Source organism: Xenopus tropicalis, chromosome 8, assembly GCF_000004195.4.
Source record: "Xenopus tropicalis strain Nigerian chromosome 8, UCB_Xtro_10.0, whole genome shotgun sequence".
NCBI classification, from domain to species: domain Eukaryota; kingdom Metazoa; phylum Chordata; class Amphibia; order Anura; family Pipidae; genus Xenopus; species Xenopus tropicalis.
Genome location: NC_030684.2, coordinates 58214893 through 58242824, shown reverse-complemented (window position 1 = coordinate 58242824; position 27932 = coordinate 58214893). Strand labels below are relative to the sequence as shown.

The following is a 27932-nucleotide window of genomic DNA, read 5'->3' as shown; positions in this document are numbered from 1 at the left end:
TAGGAATAAGAAATAAACCCAAGAGGTTTCTCAATGTAGAAGACTGGAGGCAGCCTCTGTGTGCTTGATATGAAGGCGCTACATAAGAAGAAAGTGATGGGCCTTCACTCTACTGTAGTTCCAGAAATCAATGCGCGGCTCAAGGTTAAATGCTTCAAACAAATGTCACCAAGATGTGCAATTCCTCTCTTTCTTAAGGGCTCCCCTGAGATCATTCAGAGCAGCCAGAGGAACTGACAGGTAAAGCAAAGTGATCATTCTCCTGCAAATTCTTTAAATAATAGGATTTTAAATCAAGTTAAATCACGAATGAGGGAGCCTGCAGTTTCATGGGGTAATATATACAAACCAAATCAGTACACGTGGAGAGGTAACACCAGCGCTCTATGGATTTCTCTTAATTACTGGGTGTCATGGCTCCTTTGTTTCCCAGACACTTGCATATGGCCTAAGTCAATATATATGCTGAGAGGGTCAGTGCTACTGTTTAATAGCTGTTGAAGTTGAAGAGCAAAAGATAAATGTGTACACTGGGCAACAATTTGTTTTCCTTGTTCCATTCTCAGAAGAACACAGTCTTGTGATAGAAACCATTATTACAACTAGACCTTTAGATACGACATTAAAGTCAGTTGCACTGCTACAACCAGTGAGAGGCAAAGCTTGTCTGATAGTGCTGTAGGGAGGAGTGTTTTATTCTGATATTAATATTATTAACATTTCTGCATGTATATGTATATGAAGAAATACAAATTTCACATGCTTAATTCTGCTTTTAATCTTTCAGATTGTTACAGGCATGGGAACCTGTAATCCAGAATGCTCAACACCTGGAGTTTTCCAAATAAGGGGTCTTTCCTAAGTATGGATCTCCATACCTTAAGTCTACTAAAAAATAATTTAAACATTAATTAAAGCCAACAGGATTGTTTTTCCTCCAAAAGGATTAATTATATCTTAGTTGGGATCAAATACAAGGTACTGTTTTATTATTATAGAATAAAAGTAAATTATTTTTAAAAATTTGAGTTAATTGTTTAAAACACAGGTGTCAAACACAAGGCCCGCGGGCCAAATCCGGCCCGCCAGGCCTTGCAATGTGGCCCGCACCTATCTCACCGGCCGTACTTGCTATCTATTACGCATGCGCATAGAATCTATGCGCATGCGTATTAGATAGCAAGTACGGCCGGCCATAGTAGAATCATTCTATGCCATAGAATGATTCTACTATGGCCGGCCGTACTTGCTATCTAATACGCATGCGCATAGATTCTATGCGCATGCGTAATAGATAGCAAGTACGGCCGGCTATGCCATAGAATCTATGAGGCATAGCCGGCCATACTTGCTATCTATTACGCATGCGCATAGAATCTATGCGCATGCGTATTAGATAGCAAGTACGGCCGGCCATAGTAGAATCAATCATCATAACACGCAGGTAGACCAGCCTATTTGGAAGTAAGCCTGAAAGAAATGTGTTTGTCTTTTGCTAAGTACGTTGTCCCTAGAGTGGTTTGGTATTTTGTTCTGTAGTGGTTCAAAGATAACCTTGTACTCCCAACCAATTTGGTCAAATTGTGACACTATGTACTGTATATTTCACAGGTGTCAAACACAAGGCCCGCGGGCCAAATCCGATCTCGCCGGCCGTACTTGCTATCTATTACGCATGCGCATAGAATCTATGCGCATGCGTATTAGATAGCAAGTACAGCCGGCTATGCCATAGTAGAATCATTCTATGGCATAGCCGGCCGTACTTGCTATCTATTACGCATGCGCATAGATTCTATGCGCATGCGTAATAGATAGCAAGTACGGTCAGCGAGATCACAAGCCACAAGTCACGCGAGATTCAGGAGGCGAGTGCTAAAGAGCGTGTGCTAAAAAATACACAGGAGAGCGTGGGCTAAAAAATTTCTGGTTAACATTGTCAGTTTATGACTGTTCAGTAGCCCATTCGGCCCGCGATTTAGGCTGGATTTTAGATTTTGGCCCCTTCTCTGATTGAGTTCGACACCCCTGGTTTAAAATATGGGAGATGGCCTTACTGTAATTCTGAGGTTTCTGGATAAAGGGTTTCTGGATAATGGATCCAATACCTGTATATCTGTCAGATGCTGTTATAAATTCCTTTAATGGTTAAAGGGATAGTTTTCAAACAGGTGTTAAATTGTACGAATGCAGTTGTTGGTAGCAGCCAATCAGCTATTTGCTTTTATGTGTATACTGCCAATAAGAAAATGAAAGATTTCATTTATGGAAACAGTAACTCCTAAAAATGAAAGTGTGTTAAAGTAATTAAGATATAATGTACTGTGGCTCTGCCCTGGTAAAGCTGGCGTGTTTGCTTCAGAAAGACTCCTATAGTTTATATAAAGAAGCTGTTGTGTAACCATGGGTGTAGCTATTAAAGGAATAGTAACAACAAAATGAATGTTTTACAATAATTAAAAAATGATGAACTGTTGCCCTGCACTGGTAAAGGTTGTGTGATTGTTTCAGAAAGGATAGTTTATATAAATAAGCTGTTGTGTAGCTAGAAAAAAGGAGAAAAGGCACAGGTTACTTAGCAGAACACAAATATAAGCTCTGTGGAATACAATGGTGCTTTACAGAGCATATCTATTATCTGCTATGTAACCTGTGCCTTTTCTCCTTTTTTCAAGCTTGAGTGGCTACACTCATGGCTACACAACAGCTTATTTATATAAACTATCCTTTCTGAAACAATCACATAACCTTTACTAGTGCAGCACAACAGTACATAATATTTTAATTATTGTAAAACATTAATTTTGTTGTTACTATTCCTTTGAAGCTACCAATAACCAATTAGTTAATATTTTCAACAGGGCTATCTGACTGGACACCTGGCACCTAAATGTGGCCCAGCAGAAAATATAGCTAGGCGGCTTAAGGGCTCCAAAGGCTTTGTTAGCATGAAGTCAACTCTTTAGCACAAGTTATTTTCCTCTAATAAAATGTAGTGCCTCACTTACTCACATGCAAACACACACATTTGTTGTAGCTGTAGTAATATGAAAATGGCATAATATGAATTTCTTTGTTATTACTAAATTTGCAGCAAAAATTCTACCCCCCCCCCCTTTATGTTATTGGTATAGATTATTTTTAAACCAGACCTATATGTTCCCTCTAACCCTAAAAGGTTATTTTGCATAAAAAAGAAGCTAAGAATTTGAAGTGAAAATAATTGAGAAGAAGCTCTGTGTGAACTCCTATACACTGTGGGAATCCAATATCCCAGTGCCCCTATGCCTTTACTTTTAAATGAAAAATACCACATGTTAATCTCTTTTTCCTCTCACAGAAAGAATAAAAACACATTCATTCCGTCCATTTTATTTTTATTGTATTAGTAGATGTTCTAAAATTCTGAAAATTTAATTAGATCTATAAACGCATTCCAAACCAAGCATAAGGAGCTAGAAATTGTTTACATGAACCCCTAGCTGTAGAGCCATTGAAAAGATAACTGTGACCCCATAGGGCTAAACAGGGAAAGGGGAAGTTCACTTTAAAATGAACCTTTAGTATGATGGAAATTCTGGAATTTGGTCTTAATGTTTTAATTTTGTGCATTTTTTAAAAGAATGATCAGCCTTTAAGGTATAGTCATCATTCTGTAATTTAAAATGACACTCTGCAAACCGAGTCCTAGATTCTGTGCATCACTAGAAATTAGCCTTTTACTTTTTCATCTGTTTCTAGTTAATTTTGGTTAGCACTTAAATTATTTCGTTTGGGTTTGTACTATTGTAGTCATTTTACTTCAGCAGCTGTCTAAATAAATATTAGGGGGCAGAGGCTGATTATATATATATATATAGTATGAACGTATTCATAAATCTGTAGAATTCATACTCATGATGTGTTGTTTTTTCTCTCCTAAAGTAGAGGGAGATAGGATGCTAATTTCTGCAAACTTTATAAAAAGTCTTTGGCAATTTTATGTACACAGACATATTGACCTATTGTGATATGGATGGTTTAGTTCTTTGGGGCTTTTGCAAAGCATAAAAAATAGTCAGTGGGGCTAATTTATTATGCCAGGCAGGGTGCAAGGTGTCAGAACAGGTGCATCCCCATGTTTTCTGCTCTTTGCACCCTGCCCTGCACTGTAAGAAACTGGCACAGGTCTTTGTTCCAAAAAGAATTGCAGAGACTGGTGTTCCCCGGATTAATTCATGAGTAGTGGGGGGGGGGCATATAGATGTGTATAGATGTAGGGGGAGATTTACTAATGCACGAACGGTCCGAAGGCGTCCGAATGCGTTTTTTCGTAATGATCGGTATTTGTCGCGACTTTTTCGTCGCCGCCGCTGCAACTTTATCGTATTTTGCGCGACTATTTCGTTGCAAATCTCGATTTTCCGTATTGAGCCGTAAACGGCGGAAAAATCAATCTGATTTTTTCACGACGGCACCGGATAAGTCGCGACAGCGCCGATAAGGTCGCAACGGCAACTAAAAAGTCGCAAAAATACAGATCATTACGAAAAAAATGCATTCGGACGCCTTCGGACTGTTCATGGATTAATAAATCTCCCCCTTAGTGTGTTTTGTTTTCAGTGGGAAGGGTCAGCCATGAAATTAGGTAGGTCAGATTTATCGCTTACAATCTGGCATCTCTATATGCCAGTTAGCTGGAGGAATCATATGTTTGTGTAGTATTCACAAATAAAGACCATACATATACATATTTTTAAATCTCTAGAAGTTTTTGCACCCTAAATAAGCAGTATTCATTTACTCACAGGTTTTCTGGCCTTTTTGTCCCAGAATGTTGTCTTTGTTCCCAAAAGCACATGAGAAATTGGTGTTGCTATGTGAATTTATACTTTAACAAAATGTTATATTTGCCAATAAAGCTGGTAAAAGATTATTATTATTTGTAAACAGGTATTTCACAATGTATTAAATTTAAAGGATAAGGAAAGGCTTAATCATGCCAAATGTTAGGCACCCCCAGTGATTGTAATCTCTTACCTGAAACCCCCGGCCAGTGCTCCTGTTAGGAGAAAACTGCACCAGCCTGGAGTTAATGCAGGCAAGCGATCCTCTTCCTTCCTTCTCCTTTTGATATGATCCCGGGGGCCACCCATGCGCAGTTGAGAGAAAATCTAGCTTTTTTTGGTTTTTCACTCCACTGTGATGTGTGAGATTGCTTTGTCCCATACATCATATGCATACACAACAGGAGCACTGACAGGGGTAAGCAATTGGGGGGTGCCTAACATTTTGGCACCCCCGCAGTGATTGTAACTTTACTTCTCCTTTAAGTGGGATGTACACAAAACATAGATTATTTTATGTATTTAGAGCCATATATCATGTTGCAGAAGTTGAATAACACACTAATTCAGGCTTATCTAGAAAGCTTAAATGTAAACTGAAAACATGTATAGGTTACCAACGCAAACTAAACATTACCCCCAGAAAATGCTCCTAAAGTACAGCAGCGCGAAACATTGACAATGTACTTGGCAACTAGCAATGTACAAATGTGAAAAAACAGTCTGACAGCTAAGGAGTTAAGCAGAATATTATTCTTTATTTGCACAGCGCCTTGAGTTTAATTTCCCTAGCACAAGCAGAAAAACACACAAACTAAGGTCAGTGGCTTCAGAAGCCAGATGAAGTGTGGAAGGAAACCAGACCACCCAGAGGAAACCCTCTCAGACTGGAGGACAGCATACAGATTCCTAATGAAACCCTGGGCCCCAGTTGTGTGAGATGCCAGTGCTAATTACTGTGTCACTGTTATATGAACCTGCCACATGTAATGCATTGCTATGCAAACATAAAAGTAATACAGCCCGTTTAATGACTCTAATAGACGCCTTAATTTTTTTGAAGCTTTAGAAATAAAAAAAAAAAAGGGTTAATGAAATCTCCAAGCAATTCTGGGGGGTTCTAAATTGACTCTACAGACCATCCCCTTTAATACTGACCCAAACAGCCTATGACCCAAGAATGCTGGATTGATTTGTGGATACAACCACAATGTGAAATGTTTGTGGGCACCTGTAACCCTAATTGTCATTATGTTTGTTAGGCATGTGTGATAGATTTTATAAGCATTGGGGGCCTTGGTGAAAACCATTGAGAACATACAAATTCTGTTTGTATGCAGAATGATGTGTACAGGTAAAGTAAAGAGCCTTTTAATATGAAAGTCTTTTTTTGTGTCTGGATGTAGAAGTGTATTGCCTGGTACACAGCTTTGTCCTTAGCAAATTTACTTGGCTTGATATATTCAAGTCTTGTGTGACAGAGAGCCCCATATGTAAGCCAGATAATGGGAGAGGCTGCAGCAGTGAACAATCAATACTTCTTCGTTTCTTCCTCTCCCACCAGATCGATTGGGGCTGCTGATGCTTCCTGAGATGGGACGGCTGCATGGAAGCTGTGTGCTGATAACATGCCCAGGGATATTGCATATGAAAATTCAGGACTATCTAGAGCCAGAAATCAGGCGCAGCCAAAGTCGTCTTTGGTTATTTTAGACAGGAAATTGGCAGTCGTTATGGATTCACAGGTAATATCTCAAAAGGTCACAAATTGTGACGACACAATTGTGACAACACAAATTTTGGCCACTCAAAACATCCCATTTAAACTTAATTCATGTGTCAGAAAATAAATGTGTTCTTAATAGTATAGTATAATACAATATAATATAATAGCAGTTAAAAACATTTTAATCATATGCCTGACAATTTACAGTCAATCTGTATTTTCTCAATTTTGTAACTGCAGATATGACATTTTATGAGGGTCGCTTCCTCTAATATTCTAGGAATAAAGTTGGATTTGGGGAAGAGATGACAGATTGGGATGATTTTTTTTATACTCACAGTATTTCATTGCTAGTATTTCTCTCTGCAAAGCACAATACAACAGGAACATTCACAGCCAGTAAACTGGAATGAATTTGTGCAGTTTCCAGAGGATTTGTTCTCCACCCTTATGTGCTCCTAATGACTAAATGGGATGTTCACCCTTGTAAGTACAGGTATGGGACCTGTTATCCAGAATGCTCGGGACCTGGAGTTTTCCAGATAAGGGATCTTTCCATAATTTGGATCACCATACCATAAGTCTGCTAAAAATCATTTAAATATTGAATAAACCCAATAAGCTTGTTTTGCATCCATTAAGGATTCATTATATCTTAGTTGGGATCAAGTACAAGATACTGTTTTATTATTACAGAGAAAAAGGAAATCATTTTTAAAAATTAGAATTATTTGCTTATAATGGAATCTGGGAGATGGCCTTTTTGTAATTCGGAACTTTCTGGATAATGGGTTTCCGGATAAGGGATCCTATACCTGTATTTACAGAAAATATATAGATTTAAATTTAAATATATTCACACTGTGGTTTCATTAACAAAGATTGAAAAATATATATATATATATATATATATATTTTAATATATCTATCTGCAAAGATATCGCTGAAATCTTTAGATTCCTTCTCTGCTAGCAAGGGAGAATTTCCCCCACCTCGCCAAGTAATCTTTAATGGCATTACTGTCAATTACATTTCATATATCTACCACAGAGTTGAGATTAAATAGGATGCTTGAATAATGCATCCAGCTATCATTAGATTTTTGATTGAGGGCCTTAAATTCATTGAACAATTCCTGAGCAGTGACCTTCCTTATGTGTTCCAATGGACTGAAGCAGCAAACATAGGTGAGATGCAGCATTCAGTGAGTTCAGCATAGTGTCGTGGATACAAGCAGCACAGGGAAGAATGGGCTCCATTATCTCATGCATTGGGTTGCCACCTCTGCCGGCTTTCTTAGCCAGGCAGAGGAAGGAATGATGTCACGGGGAGGAGCCACAGCTGTGACATGGCGGGGCTGTGATGTCACGGGGGTAGGGCTATGCCGCAACGATCGGTCAATGTTACTGGGTCCTGCCCGGTTTTCCTAATTTAGGAAACAGGGCAGGTGATTTTGACCCAGGCAACCATTCCAAAAACCGGGCTGTCCAGGTCAAAACTGGACCCTACTCATGAATGATTTCCTAAATAGGGATGTAGCGAACTGTTCGCCGGCGAACTAATTCGCGCGAATATCGGGTGTTCGCAAGTCCGCAAATTCGCGAACTTTTGGCGATGTTCGCCATTTGGGTTCGCCTTAGCTGGCGCCAAATTTTGACCTCTCACCCCAGACCAGCAGATACATGTCAGGCAATCAGGCAGCTCTCCCTCCTGGGCCACCCCCCCCCCCCTTGGACCACTCCCTTCCATATATAAACCGAAGCCCAGCAGCCATTTTACATTCTGCCTGAAGAGATAGTGTAGGGAGAGAAGCTGTGATTGATTTCAGGGAGAGTTTAAGTAGGATTTCTGGCTAGTAATCTACTACTGCTCTGTATTTGTGTGGGGATAGGAGCTGTGCATTCATTTCAGGGAGAGTTTAAGTAGGATTTCTGGCTAGTAATCTACTTTCTACTGCTCTGTATTTGTGTGGGGATAGGAGCTGTGCATTCATTTCAGGGAGAGTTTAAGTAGGATTTCTGGCTAGTAATCTACTTTCTACTGCTCTGTATTTGTGTGGGGATAGGAGCTGTGCATTCATTTCAGGGAGAGTTTAAGTAGGATTTCTGGCAAGTAATCTACTTTCTACTGCTCTGTATTTGTGTGGGGATAGGAGCTGTGCATTCATTTCAGGGAGAGTTTAAGTAGGATTTCTGGCTAGTAATCTACTTTCTACTGCTCTGTATTTGTGTGGGGATAGGAGCTGTGCATTCATTTCAGGGAGAGTTTAAGTAGGATTTCTGGCTAGTAATCTACTTTCTACTGCTCTGTATTTGTGTGGGGATAGGAGCTGTGCATTCATTTCAGGGAGAGTTTAAGTAGGATTTCTGGCAAGTAATCTACTTTCTACTGCTCTGTATTTTTTGTCTAAATAACAATTTGTCTAAATAACAATAATAATTCCGTGTCCAGAAACATCACTTGAGTGACGGTTTTCCACCAGCAATAATATATTCCGTATCCACTACTGTATACGTTGCCCTTGCAGGCCTTGTTGCCCGGTGTCTGCAACCAAGTGCCACCTAGCTGTGTGAGCTTTTTCACAATCTGTCTAAATTACAATAATAATTCCGTGTCCAGAAACATCACTTGAGTGACGGTTTTCCACCAGCAATAATATATTCCGTATCCACTACTGTATACGTTGCCCTTGCAGGCCTTGTTGCCCGGTGTCTGCAACCAAGTGCCACCTAGCTGTGTGAGCTTTTTCACAATCTGTCTAAATTACAATAATAATTCCGTGTCCAGAAACATCACTTGAGTGACGGTTTTCCACCAGCAATAATATATTCCGTATCCACTACTGTATACGTTGCCCTTGCAGGCCTTGTTGCCCGGTGTCTGCAACCAAGTGCCACCTAGCTGTGTGAGCTTTTTCACAATCTGTCTAAATTACAATAATAATTCCGTGTCCAGAAACATCACTTGAGTGACGGTTTTCCACCAGCAATAATATATTCCGTATCCACTACTGTATACGTTGCCCTTGCAGGCCTTGTTGCCCGGTGTCTGCAACCAAGTGCCACCTAGCTGTGTGAGCTTTTTCACAATCTGTCTAAATTACAATAATAATTCCGTGTCCAGAAACATCACTTGAGTGACGGTTTTCCACCAGCAATAATATATTCCGTATCCACTACTGTATACGTTGCCCTTGCAGGCCTTGTTGCCCGGTGTCTGCAACCAAGTGCCACCTAGCTGTGTGAGCTTTTTCACAATCTGTCTAAATTACAATAATAATTCCGTGTCCAGAAACATCACTTGAGTGACGGTTTTCCACCAGCAATAAAATATTCCGTATCCACTACTGTATACGTTGCCCTTGCAGGCCTTGTTGCCCGGTGTCTGCAACCAAGTGCCACCTAGCTGTGTGATCTTTTTCACAATTTGTCTAAATAACAATAATAATTCCGTGTCCAGAAACATCACTTGAGTGACGGTTTTCCACCAGCAATAAAATATTCCGTATCCACTACTGTATACGTTGCCCTTGCAGGCCTTGTTGCCCGGTGTCTGCAACCAAGTGCCACCTAGCTGTGTGAGCTTTTTCACAATTTGTCTAAATAACAATAATAATTCCGTGTCCAGAAACATCACTTGAGTGACGGTTTTCCACCAGCAATAAAATATTCCGTATCCACTACTGTATACGTTGCCCTTGCAGGCCTTGTTGCCCGGTGTCTGCAACCAAGTGCCACCTAGCTGTGTGATCTTTTTCACAATTTGTCTAAATAACAATAATAATTCCGTGTCCAGAAACATCACTTGAGTGACGGTTTTCCACCAGCAATAAAATATTCCGTATCCACTACTGTATACGTTGCCCTTGCAGGCCTTGTTGCCCGGTGTCTGCAACCAAGTGCCACCTAGCTGTGTGAGCTTTTTCACAATTTGTCTAAATAACAATAATAATTCCGTGTCCAGAAACATCACTTGAGTGACGGTTTTCCACCAGCAATAAAATATTCCGTATCCACTACTGTATACGTTGCCCTTGCAGGCCTTGTTGCCCGGTGTCTGCAACCAAGTGCCACCTAGCTGTGTGAGCTTTTTCACAATTTGTCTAAATAACAATAATAATTCCGTGTCCAGAAACATCACTTGAGTGACGGTTTTCCACCAGCAATAAAATATTCCGTATCCACTACTGTATACGTTGCCCTTGCAGGCCTTGTTGCCCGGTGTCTGCAACCAAGTGCCACCTAGCTGTGTGATCTTTTTCACAATTTGTCTAAATAACAATAATAATTCCGTGTCCAGAAACATCACTTGAGTGACGGTTTTCCACCAGCAACAAAATATTCCGTATCCACTACTGTATACGTTGCCCTTGCAGGCCTTGTTGCCCGGTGTCTGCAACCAAGTGCCACCTAGCTGTGTGAGCTTTTTCACAATCTGTCTAAATTACAATAATAATTCCGTGTCCAGAAACATCACTTGAGTGACGGTTTTCCACCAGCAATAAAATATTCCGTATCCACTACTGTATACGTTGCCCTTGCAGGCCTTGTTGCCCGGTGTCTGCAACCAAGTGCCACCTAGCTGTGTGATCTTTTTCACAATTTGTCTAAATAACAATAATAATTCCGTGTCCAGAAACATCACCCAAGTTGTTGTTGTTTTGTAAAAATAAAAAAAATGCCAGGCAAAGGCAGGCCGCCACGCAGAGGCACTAGGGGCCGTGCTGCTATGATATCCTGTGGCCCTAGGAAATTGCCCAGTTTTCCGAAGGCACTTACCCTGAACTCCCAAAATGCTGAAGAGGTAGTTGACTGGCTTACACAGCACACCCCATCCTCTACTGTTTCTAACTTTGCCACAACATCCTCATCCTCCTTTGCTATGGGCACCCCACGTACCACTTCCTCCACCACCGCCGCCCCTTCTTCACTGGAATCAGAGGAGTTATTTACTCATGAGTTTGTTGAACTGAGTGATGCGCAACCATTATTGCCAGAAGAAGATGAAGGAGATGCGGACGTTACACCAGATATCATAATTCAGGCAGGCAACACAACAGAGATGGACATAAGGTGTGATGATGATGAGGTCCCCGCTGCTGCTGTCTTCTGTGAGCTGTCAGAAGAAATTGATGCATCTGAGGAGAATGATGATGAGGAGAGTGATATTTTGTGGGTGCCCACAAGAAGAGAGCAAGAGGAGGATAGTTCAGATGGAGAGACGGAGAGTCAGAGAGGCAGGAGGAGATTAAGACTTAGAAGAAGCAGGGACAGCTCCCAGGGAACAGTAGGGCAACAACATGAATCGGCACCTGTGGTCAGCCAGCCAACGCACCCGCCAACTTCTACTGTTACTGCTAGAAAGCCCACATCAAAAGGCTCAGCAGTGTGGCATTTTTTTAATGTGTGTGCCTCTGACAAAAGCGCTGTAATTTGCAATGAGTGCAGTCAGAAACTGAGTCTTGGGAAGCCCAACACCCACTTAGGTACAACTGCTATGCGAAGGCACATGAACGCCAAACACAAAGCACTATGGGAGCAACACCTCAAAGGCAGCAGCCAAACGCTAAGCCACCCTCCTTCTGCTCCAGCATCTTACTGCTCTACCTCTGCTGTCCTTGACCCGTCTCAACCACCCTCCACTCCGCCTTCCAGTTCCTGCTCATCTGCCCCCAGCCAAGTTTCTGTGAGGGCCATGTTTGAGCGTAAGAAACCAATGCCTCCGAGTCATCCCCTTGCCCGGCGTCTGACAGCTGGATTGTCTGCACTCTTAGCCCGCCAGCTTTTACCATACCAGCTGGTGGACTCTGAGGCTTTCCACCAATTTGTAGCAATTGGGACACCGCAGTGGAAGGTACCCAGCCGCAATTTTTTTTCACAGAAGGGAATACCACACCTGTACCAGCATGTGCAGAGCCAAATCACCGCATCTCTGTCATTTAGTGTTGGGGCAAAGGTCCATATGACTACTGACACATGGTCCTCCAAGCATGGTCAGGGCAGGTATGTCACCTACACTGCCCACTGGGTGAACCTGGTGATGGCTGGGAAGCAGGGAATGCGTGGTTCAACAACAGTGGAGTTGGTGTCACCGCCACGGGTTGCATGCGGGTCTGCCACCACCTCTACTCCTCCTTTGCTCTCTAACTCGTCTTCTAACTCGTCTTCTAAGTCGTCTTCTAAGTCGTCTTCTAACTTGACTTCTTCCTCGGCTTCTTCCTCCTCTGCTGCTGTGTCCTCCTCCACACCTGTGCACCCCCAGCTCCACATAGGCTATTCGACGTGCCAGGTACGCCGTTGTCATGCTGTCTTGGGCATGACGTGCCTGGAAAGTAGAAACCATACCGGATCTGTACTCCTGTCATCTCTGCACTCACAGGCCGATCGGTGGCTGACCCCACACCAACTGAAAATTGGAAAAGTGGTGTGTGACAACGGAAGCAATCTGTTGGCAGCACTGAGACTGGGCAATTTAACACATGTGCCCTGCATGGCACATGTTTTAAATTTGATAGTCCAACGGTTTGTCTTGAAGTACCCAGGATTGCAGGACATTCTCAGGCAGTCCAGGAAGGTGTCTGGCCATTTCAGACGTTCCTACACAGCCATGGCACGCCTTGCTGACATTCAGCGGCGGCACAACTTGCCAGTCAGGCGTTTCATTTGCGACAGCCAGACTCGCTGGAATTCAACGCTCCTCATGTTTGAACGTCTGCTGCAACAACAAAGAGCCATCAATGAATACCTATTTGAACTGGGTGGTAGGACTGGATCTGCAGAGCTGGGGATTTTTTTCCCCCGTTACTGGGTGCTTATGCGCGACGCCTGCAGGCTGATGCGCCCTTTTGACGAGGTCACAAATATGGTTAGTCGCACTGAAGGCACCATCAGCGACCTAATACCCTTTGCTTTTTTTCTTGAGCGTGCCGTGCGACGAGTGACAGATGACGCTGTAGACCAGCGTGACCAAGAGCCTGATTTCTGGGCGGAATCACCAGAACGTTCCCAGGCACCTGCTGCAACGCAGGGAGAGGTGTCAGAAGCGGAGTCAGAGGAGGAAGGTGGCTTTGTGGAGGCAGAAGACCAACAGGAGCAGGCTTCCCAGGGGGCTTGTGGTCACCTTTTGTGGAGCCCTGGTCTTGTACGTGGCTGGGGGGAGGAGACGGTGGTGGATGAGGACGTAGTCCTTGATAACGAGGAAGGGGAGATGGATACCTCTGCATCCAACCTTGTGAGAATGGGGTCTTTCCTGCTGTCATGCCTGTTGAAGGACCCCCGTATCAAGAGGCTTAAGGAGAAGGACCTGTACTGGGTGGCAACGCTACTAGACCCTCGTTACAAGCATAAAGTGGCAGAAATGTTACCAACGTACCACAAGTCCGAAAGGATGCTGCATTTCCAAACCAGCCTGCAAAACATGTTGTACAATTCTTTTAAGGGTGATGTCACTCCACATTCCAGGGGCAGAGGTGCCGGTAATCCTCCCACGAGCACACCTGCAAGGACAATGCACTTTGGCCACTCTGTAACGTCAGACATGCAAAGTTTTTTCAGTCCAAGGCAGCGCCAGGACCCTTCTGGATCCACCCTCAGAGAACGCCTCGACCGGCAGGTAGCGGACTACCTGGCATTAACTGCAGATATTGACACTCTGAGGAGCGATGAACCCCTGGACTACTGGGTGCGCAGGCTTGATCTGTGGCCAGAGCTGTCACAATTTGCCATAAATCTGTTGTCTTGCCCTGCCTCAAGTGTCCTCTCAGAAAGGACCTTTAGTGCAGCAGGAGGGATTGTAACTGAGAAGAGAACTCGCCTAGGTCACAAAAGTGTTGATTACCTGACCTTTATTAAAATGAATGAGGCATGGATCTCGGAGGGTTACTGCACGCCGGAAGACTTGTTCTGACTGCCCATGCAGCTGTCCTTCTCTGCACGCCGCTTGACACCACACACAGCTGTCCTTTAGCGTCCTCCTCCACCACCGTACAAACTAGGGTGCAAATCCTACTGGCTTAATTGTAAGCCAAACTTTTTGGACAGGTAAATCCTGAATTTTTCTCTCTTCTACTCTTCTGTGCTTGTCACCCTATCTGAGTTCTTTGAAAGGGTTTGGCTGGGGCATGGTTATGATACCATCTAGCTTTGATGTTTTTAATGTCTTCTGTGCTTGTCACCCTATATGAGTTCTTTGAAAGGGTTTGGCTGGGGCATGGTTATGATACCATCTAGCTTTGATGTTTTTAATGTCTTCTGTGCTTGTCACCCTATCTGAGTTCTTTGAAAGGGTTTGGCTGGGGCATGGTTATGATACCATCTAGCTTTGATGTTTTTAATGTCTTCTGTGCTTGTTGTCACCCTATCTGAGTTCTTTGAAAGGGTTTGGCTGGGGCATGGTTATTATACCATCTAGCTTTGATGTTTTTAATGTCTTCTGTGCTTGTCACCCTATATGAGTTCTTTGAAAGGGTTTGGCTGGGGCATGGTTATGATACCATCTAGCTTTGATGTTTTTAATGTCTTCTGTGCTTGTCACCCTATCTGAGTTCTTTGAAAGGGTTTGGCTGGGGCATGGTTATGATACCATCTAGCTTTGATGTTTTTAATGTCTTCTGTGCTTGTTGTCACCCTATCTGAGTTCTTTGAAAGGGTTTGGCTGGGGCATGGTTATTATACCATCTAGCTTTGATGTTTTTAATGTCTTCTGTGCTTGTCACCCTATATGAGTTCTTTGAAAGGGTTTGGCTGGGGCATGGTTATGATACCATCTAGCTTTGATGTTTTTAATGTCTTCTGTGCTTGTCACCCTATCTGAGTTCTTTGAAAGGGTTTGGCTGGGGCATGGTTATGATACCATCTAGCTTTGATGTTTTTAATGTCTTCTGTGCTTGTTGTCACCCTATCTGAGTTCTTTGAAAGGGTTTGGCTGGGGCATGGTTATTATACCATCTAGCTTTGATGTTTTTAATGTCTTCTGTGCTTGTTGTCACCCTATCTTAGTTCTTTGAAAGGGTTTGCCTGGGGCATGGTTATGATACCATCTATCTGAGATATTTTTTCTGTCCTCTGTGCTTCAGTGGCTGCAACAAAAAAACCATAATTTTTTAGGAATGTACACATTCCTGATTTTTCAGGGTTCTGCAACTGCGGCAAAATCGTATCTTTTATGGTCACCACAGGTGATCGAAAAGGTAGGACAAACCTGGGCCCACACTGCAGAATCAGTGTTTTTTGGTTCACGTTACTCTACATTGAATTACCTCTGCCTGACCATGCACGTGCGCACAAGCACGGTGACTGCTAAACACACCACTACAGAAATATTCCCACCGACGGGACGAACGTCCTGGAGGTGACAAGCAACTAGTAAAAACTAATATTCGCACACTTGACAGTATCATTAAAGCTTTTTGCGTTTTTTTTCGTTGCAGTAAATGCGGCGTTTTGTCTTTGCGTGTGAACCGGCCGTAACCTTTACACGACTTGATTGGAATGTAGATGCCGGACTTTTTAAAGCAGTTTATTACATAAGTTTAGGAATGTAGTGTGATTTCTGCCCTTTACAGCACAAAACGCAACGCTGTGTCAACAATGTATTTTTCAGAGAAATTTTTGCCATTGATGCCCCTCCTGCATGCCACTGTCCAGGTCATGGCACCCTTTAAACAACTTTAAAATCAGTTTTCTGGCCAGAGATGGCTTTTCTAGGTCTTAAAGTTCGCCTTCCCATTGAAGTCTATGGGGTTCGCAAAGTTCGCGAACGTTCGCACTTTCTGACGAAAGTTCGCGAACGGGTTCGCGAACATTTTTTTTCAGGTTCGCTACATCCCTATTCCTAAATGGTAGAATATACCATAAGAATGTTACAGTGGGTGCTGCATCTGCATCAGGGGAACTATTGCAAAAAAGGGAACTATTGCAAAAACTGAGATTTGATATAAGTTTCATCCCATAGAAACAAGATAGTTTCTAACTCAATTGAACATTCTGGACAGCTTCTAAAATACTCAAGTTGATTTTTACTATCCCTCTCTCAGCAATCTGTCTGTCTTCATTCTCTCTTCATGCAGGAGTCAGAGTCAGATTTTGACTGACAGTGTCATGTAAGTGCAAGTTATTTCAGAGTGAAATGAGACAGCCAGAGATAAGACCCTTGCTTCTTTACAATCTAAGTGAGACGACAACCAGTAAATTAAACAGGAGATCAAACAATGGTTAACTGTCATTAAGAACATTACGTGTTCAGAGAGCATTCTCTTTATTTGTAAGGGCAGAGGTACACAAGATTTGTCACCCCTGCGAAATCTGCACTTCCAGAGAGATTATAAAAATGCCTTTCCCTTTATTAACACTGGAATTGCCAGCATTATTAATGGAAAATGTCTTTACATTTTTCCATGATTGCGCTGGATCGCCAAATGTAAAGTCAGAAGGTGGAGGTAGCGCCAGGGTTCCCCTGCGTCAATAGGTGCAGCCGGATTTGCAAAGGAAGGCAGGAAGGATGGAGCAGCACCTAGTTCAGCTATACGGAAGTGTAGAGAGAGCATTTTGATGCAAGAACCTGGGCTACGCTTGAGGTCATAAATGACCCCTTTACTGTCCAGACCATGATACAAGGCTGTTAAAGGCCATCATGCACTAAAATGTCTCAAATGAGTGCTGGGTACAAAAGAATGGAACCGTTTTATGGCCCCCCCCCCTGCACAGTACAGTAGACGCAAGTGGCTTTCAGCTTTGTCAATGAAAAACCATTACCCACCATTCCAAGTATTCATAAAACCCCTGAATACAGCATGGCTTGTGTTCAGCAGCTGCGGCTGCTTATTGATTTTCAGGAATTTAGTTTCCATTTCTTGCTGAGGAATTCTGAAATTAATTTTAGTAGATATGTTCGAGTGGTCTTATGAATTATATTTTCTATTTTTATAATGTGTGTGAATTGGTAGACTGGTCAGTCACCTATTGATTGTAAAATGTATGTTATATTGAATAATCAGTGTTTTGATTCCACACAATCTATTTATATTTGTGTTCAGCAGCACAGTGGGGGCCATTCACTAACCTATACATCATGTAGAACAAGAACAGCAGAAAGGACACAGACTGCAATGGCCCGTATGTTATAGGTAATAAGGACAGGACTGGCCTGTGCCCACCAACACTACATTCACTCTGAAATTTTTAATAAGGTGCAGCACTGCATCAGTCGGAGGGCAGAAGTTGTACATGAGTACCAGTATTTTCTTTAGGCCAGTGGTTCTTAACCTATGGGTCAGGACCCCTTTGGTCGTCGAATGACCCTTTCACAGGGGTCGCCTAAGACCATCAGAAAACACATATTTCCGATGGTCTTAGGAATAATTTTATGGTTGGGGGTCACCACAACATGAGGATCTGTATTAAAGGGTCAAGACATTAGGAAGGTTGAGAACCACTGCTGTAGGCAATCAGAGAGTAGTGAAACTACAGGAAGTGGAAAGATAATCAAATTTGCAGCCAGTATAACCATGTAAAAATGCTTACCATAGCAGAGCAAGTTTTCAAATGTCCACTAACCCATAGCAACCCATAGCATAAAAAAGAGTCAATGCTATCTGCTGATTGGATGTTATGGATTGCCAGACCTACTGCACACCTTCCGACCTTAATAACATTAACTGTTAACTGTCAATTTTCAGTGCTCGCTTATCACAACATAATCCATATTTGAATTACTTAAACAAAACTGTATTAACAAACCAGAACTGTAATTAATGGGGTTGTAATAAAAATCTGTTAGAATTGAAGATGGTGGCTATTTTGTTTGGTCTAGTAATGTATAGAAGCATGACTATTCATACTGAAATCATGTGACAAACTGCATTCAGTTTTGCCGCTTCCACAACACAACAGTTCTTAATTAAAAAAATGCATGATAAAGTGTATTTTCCATGGGAATTTTCACTCGTGCTTTTATGGCTAAATATCGCCTTTTATTCTGTGCAGTAGAACAAGGAACCTTTCTTAACAGATTCCGTGGAAAAATGACACATGCTCAGTGTTTTTTATGATGCTAAATGTGAAAAGATACTTTCGTAAGATTCCTTTAAAAAATGACAACAGGAAATTTGAAATGTTTCAGTTCTTGTTTGACCTTATTTCTCATTGAGTTTTGAAGGACTCTGGGAAGAGAAATGTCTGAATAAAATATTGGTTTTCATTCATATATTTAATATGTATTGGATTCATTAAAAAAATTAATTCCCACAAGCTCTTCTAGAAGCTTTATATTTTATGCAGTTCTCAGTGATTAAACTGATGATGATTCTATATTTTTTCTTGAACCAGTGAATCCCTACCTATCCACAGAACAAAGGGAAGGCTAGGTTTAAAGCGTTTAATGGATATGTATTAAAGCAGTAAATTACATTTAAATGCAAGTGAGCGTGTTCCCCCACCCCTTTAATGCAAGAGCATAATGCCTTCTCCCCTGTTAATTCCAGATACCACTCCTGCTGAGGGGAAGATAATTACATTAACACACACCAATGAGCAGAGTTATGTTTCTGCATCTGTACATAAATACCTACAAAGGCATAAGTGTTAAAATGAAATGCCTGTACATTGAAAGAGCATGCTGTAGCAGCTACAATCGGTGTATAGAAAATTTGTATTGCATGCAACTGGCTTTGAAAAAGGGGGCAGGGGACCTTGAAACGTTTTATTGCCGTTCTACTGAAGCTTCAAAGGAATCTGATTTTAGCAGTTGCTGCACATTAGTGCAGTGGTGGTCCCTTTATTTATTTCATTAGAAAATAAGATAAATCCCATTATGTTTGGCACACCAGGAAAAGAGACGGTATCTTGCTGGTATTTCAATAGCCTAGCCATAAAAATGACTTCTGCTGTCAGAAAGATAATATAGAAAGAAAAGGCAGTATTTTTTCCTAGAAAAAGTCACCATAATCAAGTTTTTCCCAATAGGCTTTGGAGGCTCTTCTAGCCAAAATGGTTCACCATAACCTTACCTGATTACTGGAAACATCAGTTCTTGCAAGTATTTTAATGGGTAGATGTGTCTGCAAACATTCCTGCTATATACAATACTCTAACCACAATAATGCAAGAGGCTGAATGAGAACTGATTGTAAATGTTGACATCACTAATCACCAGTGCCTATGCAGAAAAAGTTATACCAAACACAACTGTGAGTCAGGTGTCCTTTCAGTATAGCACAGAATATTGGAATTTTAGGAGTATTGGGCTGGAAAAATCCATTCATGCCTAAGGATTGTAGCTGGGGAGGACAAACAATCCCTGAATGTTCAGCCTACATGTCTTTCCTCTCTACAAGTAGAGACTGGTAAACAATTTTGTATGGTCCTCATTGAAGGGCACTGGGTAATGGCTTTCCTAGATTTGAGGTGTCTGTGACATTGGTTCATGCTAGTTTAGTGGACAAAATTGACTCTCTGTCAGGTGACAGGGTAACTGATTTAAAGGTCTCCTGAGATCATGTTGGAATTGTCCAAATAAGGGAGCCCAACTCTAAGCACACCTCTCCCACATGTTAAATGGTGAGGAACACCCAGTGGTTTTTTAAGCAGGAAACTTACACCTGCTAAATGTAGGTACTCTATTGTAGAAAGGGAATGCCTTGGAATTAGGTGTGCCTAAAAGGCCCTAAAGTACTGGGTGGTAAGTTTAGTTTAATCACTGATCATGTTCCCCTTAAGTGGATGTCAGAAAATAAAGAAAAGAATGCTATATAAGGGTCTTGCTGCATTAATATAAGGCACTATGTGTAGAATGCTGCACTTGCAGGCATGTTCATACTACTTTAAAGTGCTCCTTTGAACCCCCTGGCACTTCCTAACTTTAGTGTCTGACTACATGTCTCACCTAACCCACTCCATATGAATACAGTTTTGCTGAATTATGTTTTTGTGGGCAGGGTGGAAAAAGCATAAAATATGATGGCTTGCCTCTATTTTTTCACTTTAAACTGACCCCACCATTCATAAATGACCCATTATGAATTTATCTGTCCTCAAAACTTTGGCTTTAACTGAAAGCCTTGCATTTACAGAGTCCCATGTTTTTATATTCTAAATAACATGAAAAATGGAAAATGTAAAATTTAAATACACGTGTAAACAAGATCCCCCATTGAGAAAAATCATTTAAGCCACCAGAATGATGCCTCAGAAAAGATTGTGACACTGGACATTTTCTTCATGGAACTAGATAAGCACTATAAATTGGTTTAACATCACCTTAGACACAGCAGCTGATCAGTATTCTCTTTCAGCTTGTTTCTGCTGAAGAAATCTTCATTCTTTCTATTATTTTAAGCATGAAAGTGGTGAGTATGCTTTTCTGTTATTCATTAAGGCACCCGGAGAAAACATTGCAGTCATTTTCAACTTCAGATTGTATTAACGCTCCTTGTGCTTGAGTCTAAACAGTTTCACCAAAGAAAAATGGATTTTAAAAAAAGGGCTGTCCAATTGGAGGCTTGTTGCCTTATAATGGTCTCACGATACCTTAAACTGTTCAAGGGCTCCATAGACTTTTGATATGACATTTAGTATATCAGATATCTGGCTACCCATGAAACTAAAATATTGGCAAAGTCACTGTAAAGTAGAGATCTGAGTTTCTGAAAATAGTTTGCTTGTCCTTGTTCATGAGTTGCAAACCCAATTTATCACTAACATCCCATAACGTATGTCATGGACTGTTTCTAATAAAGATCCCAGTCCATGTGGAACTTCTGATCAAAACTAGCACTCTACTTCACCACAATGTGCTCTGTCAGCCTAGAGAGCCACCCAGAGATATTTGCACAATCTTAAACAGTAATTACCAGTGCTAGATGACCCGTGGTGGTTATTAATCAAGTCAAGGGAAAACAATACAAGCCAGGTACCATCTGTTTTGGATACCACAAGAAGCAATAATACAAATGCTACACATTTAGCGGTACAGCAGCAGGATGGGTAGATGCCTTGGCATTCTTAGTGAATATTTACACTATACCAAGCACTGGCACCCTGACCTGAGTGTGCCATCTGTGAAGTCTGCTTTGTATTTTGGCAGGTTAACAACAACAACCTGCATCAATTTTTATGTGAACTTATCTACCACTTAAAATGGCAGGAGATTTTTCTGAATATTGGGGGAATGACAAATGCACCCATGAATGTTTACCCAAATAAAGATATATTCCTGCTAAATGTCTGGACATACCAACATTCTGTATTTAGCTGTTATTGGCACACAGCTAAAAACGATACAAATTTTTAGAAAACGGCAAATGGCCTTACTGGGGATTTAAATTACAACTATATGGCTTTTTTTAACACAACAGCCAGATAGCCATGTCACAGCCATTAAAAACAAGATACAGTCACAAAAGTAAAAAAAAAAAGTGCTATAAGCCTTTATTAATTAACCCTGCTGCACCATATCCACATACAGCAGCCTTTATTTCTTAAGAACCCATCTCCCCAGCCTTTATTTCAGATGTAGTCTGCCTGGCCTACCTACCCAACACCTATTCAAATCACATGTACAGTGTTGCAGCAGGCTTGCAGGATTCAAATTCAAAGATAGATCTGGGCATGCATGTCACATCACCAGAGGGGCACGCTCTTAGCACACAGCAGATTGGTGGGTGCAGCTTTATGTATTGCTAATGTTCAACAGGGCATTTGTTCTTCAGGGGCTTTGATTCCACTAAAAATACTATGTGCAAGTCTCACACCAGTAGCAACAGCAGATAAATTATGAGCAAAGAAGTACTCACAAAATCCAATATGGTCAGCTTGAGGGCTGCATTCTAAAAAACCCAGGAACCTTGCATTCTCAGAGACCATCGGCCCTGCCTACTGCTGCCTTTATTTCCCAGGCCACATTTTTGAAGAGACAATCCTCCTCTCTCTGATCTTTAGTAATGTCCTTGTGTCATCTGTAGAATACTTGGAATTATAGAGTTCCCCCAGAGACCTTTCTGTATTGACTTTCAATATATTTGTATATAGTAATCATATCCCTTCCCATACCCCCCCTTTCTTCTTTAAATAAACCTAATTCAGAATTGCTTTCTAAAAGAACAAATCATCCTTAAAGTTCACAGAGGCAGTCAATTAAACTCAATTTCCATTATATGTTTTGTAAACTTCTGTATAAAACTAGTTCACTACCTTACATATAACTTTTAATTTGTTCTAGAACATGTGTTTTTCTGCCAAATTGAAGGTTTTCCTTAAATTAATATGATTTATGATGCATGATCATATGATACCCAAAATGTAATACCCTTACAGGCATTGACTTCTGTTGTTACATGGAATATGAACTCTCTAATAAGGCAGCTTAAATATAGCTACAAATGCAAGTGAATTTTCCAAAAACACTCTTGTCAGTTATCCTCTTGTAATCTTACATTTATGTGCAACTGTATTTTCTGTTTTAATCGACTCAAACACCATAAGGGAACATATAGGGGCCGATTCACAAAAGGTCGAAAAAACGAGTGTTATTTTTAGCATGCATTAAAAAATATTATCACTTCTTATATTTTGAGAATTAACGATCGATTCACAAAAAGGCCCCTAGTCTGAATAAAGAAGCGATTTTATTGTCATTATTTATCTATCGATGACATATTTTTAAGTGTTATTTTAAAGCATGCAATATATTTATGCGTTATTTCATAGCACGCAATATTAGCGCACACTATTACACACCGTAACCGTTACTTTCTGAAAACTACGATAATTGATATTTTTGTGCATGCGATATGAGTAGTAACGCATGTGAAATGACTTTGATGAATTGTTACTTAATTAACAATCACTTTTTAATGCATAAAACTATGCGTTAAGTGTTAACAACCTTTTGTGAATCAGCCCCATAGTGCTTAATGTGATCTCTATGCATCATACCCTATTACATACGGTACATGTTTTGCAGCTAGGCCCCAGTGCTCCCTAGTGCCACATGAAGATCTGGCCCTCATTTTCTTTCCATCTGTGTACAAAGGTAAACTGGAAAGAAGAGATCCACAGATCCTGAGTTTCCAAGACCTTGTTCTGTCTGATACTGGGCATAATTAGTGGTTGCTATCATTATAATATTATATAAACCTTGGATAGAAAACATCACATTCAATATAAGTTTGTTGGTCTCCTATTCTCTTCTCATTCCTGTTCTTCTGTTTCATTTCTGTTCCCAGAAAAAAATATGTTTTCTATCTTTAGAGGCTCAATTACAATCACACATAGAATGGACTCAAGACTCATGTTATTACAAAGTTATTTGTGCACTCATACATGATCCTAGCAATGCCAATGCACCATTATGTCTGCTTTTCATTAATACCTAGACCTGGCAGTAATGTTAAAGTTCTAATTTTAGGGTTTATAGACACCAATTCCATTAATAATGCCATGCATACTCCTACACAGAAGCAATGCCTTCTTCACCATATAAACATATACTGCAATTGTGTGCAATTCACACAAAAAAAAAAAAAACCAGGAGCTAATGTTCACCCCTTTAAGTGCACCATATTAAACTGGGGCAATATGAAGGCACAATACACTTCAGGAAAAAGTAAGACACATAGGGGTTAATTCACTAAAGGGCGGTAAACGAGCACTATTTATAGCATGCGTTAAAAATTTTAACGCTTCTTATTTTTTGCAACTTAACGCTCGATTTACTAAATGAACAGGCGTCACAATTAAGACGCGATGTTCTTTGCGTTATTTAACTCGCGATGAGCGTTTTTCTTGCGTTAATTTCCGTCACGTGCGTTATTTCCCACTGCGCGCGATATATTTCGTTGCTTGCTATATTAGCACATGATTTTACACACGTAACCATTACTTTCGGAAAACTACTGTTCTGAAAATTACCATTTCCCTGAAAACTGGAGGCTGCATCACTCTAGGGCCAACACAGACTTGAAAAATCCCACTGCAAAGCCCATATTGTGTTGCCAAAAGCTCATGAACCACAATTTTCTTTAAGTACTGCCTGCCCCAAGTAGGTGTTAATATTCGCACAGACTAATGCAATATTTAGCGCGTTTAATGCTTCATATGTGTTTGTGAATCATACGTTAGCATTATTTCTATGCGAGAATTAACACAATGCGATGTAAATATCGATAACAAGGTAAATAGCGATATGCGGGAATTAATTATCGCATGCTTTTTAATGCAAAAAAGCATGCTATAAGCGTTATCGACCTTTAGTGAATCGGCCCCATACAGTAAATGTGTTTTACCAACTGTCGAAAAATTTAACAGTAACAAATAGGGATGCACCAAATCCAGGATCAGTATTCTGCCAGAATTCTGCCTTTTTCTTCAGGGTTTGGATTTGGCCGAATCCAAGGTCCTGGTTGAACCGAATCTGAATCCCAATTAGCATATGCTAATTAGGATTTGGAAAGGTTAAATGTCCGCGTGAACATGGAAGTGGAAAAAATGTTTTGGGTTCTGACAACACTAATGTGCATCCTCCCTGTGAGCGTGACTTGCGGTTTTGGCTTCCTTTAATTTATGTAGAAAATGAAGAGAGTCATTTTTAATTTTTTGAAACCTTGCTTTCTTTTACATTCATTTGTTAGCCGATAAATTATGTTACATTACTAGAAACAGAAATCCCTCCTTTTTTTCTTTCTCTACACTACGGCTTAAGCAGTGCAAGAATACAACTTGCAGATAAACCATTAATCACTTGCAGAATATGACATGGCATTAGACATTTCCTAATTAGACATTTCCTTGTATCCAGTAAAAGGTGCTTCAGCCCTCATTGGTTGGAATTCTATAAAACAGTAGACAATCATATATAATATTCATGTAAGATGCCTTCTTAAATGTTATGTAACAAGTTTTTTTGTGTTTATAAGGAAACCATTTATAGGATAGCACACTTGATTACTTGGAAATCTAGCTATGTTATTTATGTTATGTCAGTTTATCCCCAAAGGGAAAACTAATAAACAAACTAAAACTCAAATAAATATAACTTAAGAAAGGTTATTCATTTTAATACCAAAATACACTTGGCCGAGATGCAGTAAAGACCTTTAATACCAAAGAATTACAGTTCTGTAGATTAAGAATTAAGACCTATTTCAGGAAGCAGAAATTACTGTGGGGTAATCTAAATGTATAATAAAAAGTAAAGCAACAGCTGCAAGAATATTTATAAGAACTGGCGAATCTCTCCATAGTTTGCATATATTGAATGGGCAAAGTTTATTATTCTCAATGTATTGTGGTATTTATGGTCAAGCTTTAATTCAGGTGGCAGGATCTATATTGCACTTGCAAAAGTGTGGAGGTCATTTTTTTTTTTTTTTTACCATTCCCTGCAGGGGGGCTCATAGACTGATAATCCTGTGATCCTGGAAGATTGAGCATTGCTGGCTCTGTCAGAAAATTTCCATTCTTCTCAAAAGGATTTAAAGAGATGACACAACTCTGAAGCTGCTCTTCACTTTTCCTTGTTCCCGATATTTGGACCCAATTAATTGGAACAATTAAAAAGTGGCCATACATATTTAAGAGATCCATCCATTCAGTCCATGGGCCAATTAGTCAAAGTCAAATTAGTTAAAGTATATAGCCACATTAGACAAGGAACATGCAGTCAGTCCTATCAGCTTTTTTGAATTGTGCTGTTGGAAGCCAGGTTTGTCAGACAATCAATGGACAAATATGCACCACAATGTTGATGAATGTGGCATCACTTGCTTCTTGTCCACTATGAGGTAAAAGTTCAAATACTGATTCCCACTGAGAGAGTAATAATCACAATAGTCGTATCCTAATTACATAATGAAGGAATACCAGAGTACCGAAATAGTTGTGTGTGTAATAAAGTTCATAAGACAATGAATGGATCTAACATCCAGTTAGTGACTGATGCCTCCTCTCACCGTAATAGAGTCAGATGCACTGATCACGTCGGTCTACAAGGTAGAAATAATTTCAACAAAATTGAACTTTACATTTTTAATCTTTGGTAACTTGTAACACATTCACAAGTGTCCCCTAAGTCTGGACTGGCAGTCTGTGGATTCTGGCAAATGCCAGAGGGGCTGCTGTAAAATGCCATAAACAGTCACTATTTATTGAGTCTATGGGGGTTGGTTTGGGCCTTGGTTACTTGAATGCCAGGGCCCATTTTGATTCCCAGTCCAGACGTGGCATCCACAGATCTCATCCATGGATGAGATGAGAAAAGGAAAACATACAATAAAATATACAGTAGTGTGGTATATCAGCCAATGTGGTCTCTAGCCAATGTTCTGTCCCTGCAGCATGGTGCGAGTACAATGACATTCGGTCTGTTTCATCTTGCAACTCTCTGAAAGGTGTGCATTTCAATCTCTTCATTTTTCTAGGCAGTACCTAGGGTTACAACCTTTAACTTCTGCAAAAGCCCAGACAAGAGGGCAAAATGATGAAATTGGGGGCAGAGCAGTGATATATGGGGCGGGGTCATGACATTTGGGGGTGTGTTTGTGGGCCATGAAATCAGAGGTGTTTATTGGCCAGATTAATGGTCCAAACAGTCCTAGGAAAAAAAATGATCTGTTCAGATCCCTAGCTGCACCTACATGGAGTAACTAACTTGAAAGGAAGCAAGATACAAGTAAGCTATAGTTTTTTTTACTATACTTTCCAAACTTTATTACATGCATTATTTACATGCAACTGAACAAGTATATCAACCATAGTTGTGCTGCAGGTGTGGTGCTTTACATACACACATATCCAGCATCCCATTCTGTTGAAATAAGTACAACTTTGTTATGCAGTCTTTTTTCTTCTTTAAGTGCACAGAACTAGCTTATCTGGCAGGTCTTGAAGGGAACAGCAGCTGATAATCTAACATTACAGCATGGTTTTATAAAGTAAAGTATAGATTACTATAGAGCTATTAGGCTTTATATTATACAAATACAACTCAGCAAAGGTCTTTCCTCGATTTGCTACCTTACCTTATTGCCTTTATCTCTTACTAGTAACAGGATTGAGCTTATCTGCTGGTACAGCCTGCCTGAAACTTGCCTCATTGATTTATGTCTCGCTCATTCACTTAATCACTCCTTTATAAAGCAGACTACTTTAATTGGGTTATAAATCTGGCTGCTGCTAATGTTTTATTCTTCCTCAGCTCAAGGTAAGTACATGCCTTTACTAGGTAAATGAGCATTCACATGTAACAGGAACATTCTGTAGTCTCTTTGTCTAATGCAATATCTCGGGCTAACAGCTCATTTTGGATCATTTAGAATAGACAGTGGTATAAAAGGGTTTATTAAAAAAGAAATATCATCTGCTTTAGTTGGTGAAATGTTTCCAAACATC

The 27932-nt window shown here is 40.6% G+C and overlaps 1 protein-coding gene and 1 long non-coding RNA gene across 2 annotated transcripts in view; one reads left to right on the top strand and one right to left on the bottom strand.

The window, feature by feature from the left end:
* Positions 1–27932, bottom strand: part of mtnr1c (melatonin receptor type 1C) — a 100412-nt gene that overhangs the window by 53679 nt on the left and 18801 nt on the right. The window lies entirely within an intron of this gene.
* LOC105948264 lies at positions 6–26935 on the top strand. Its single transcript, XR_001925195.2, has 3 exons — positions 6–240; positions 6391–6571; positions 25931–26935. It is a non-coding gene; the product is annotated as an uncharacterized LOC105948264 (long non-coding RNA).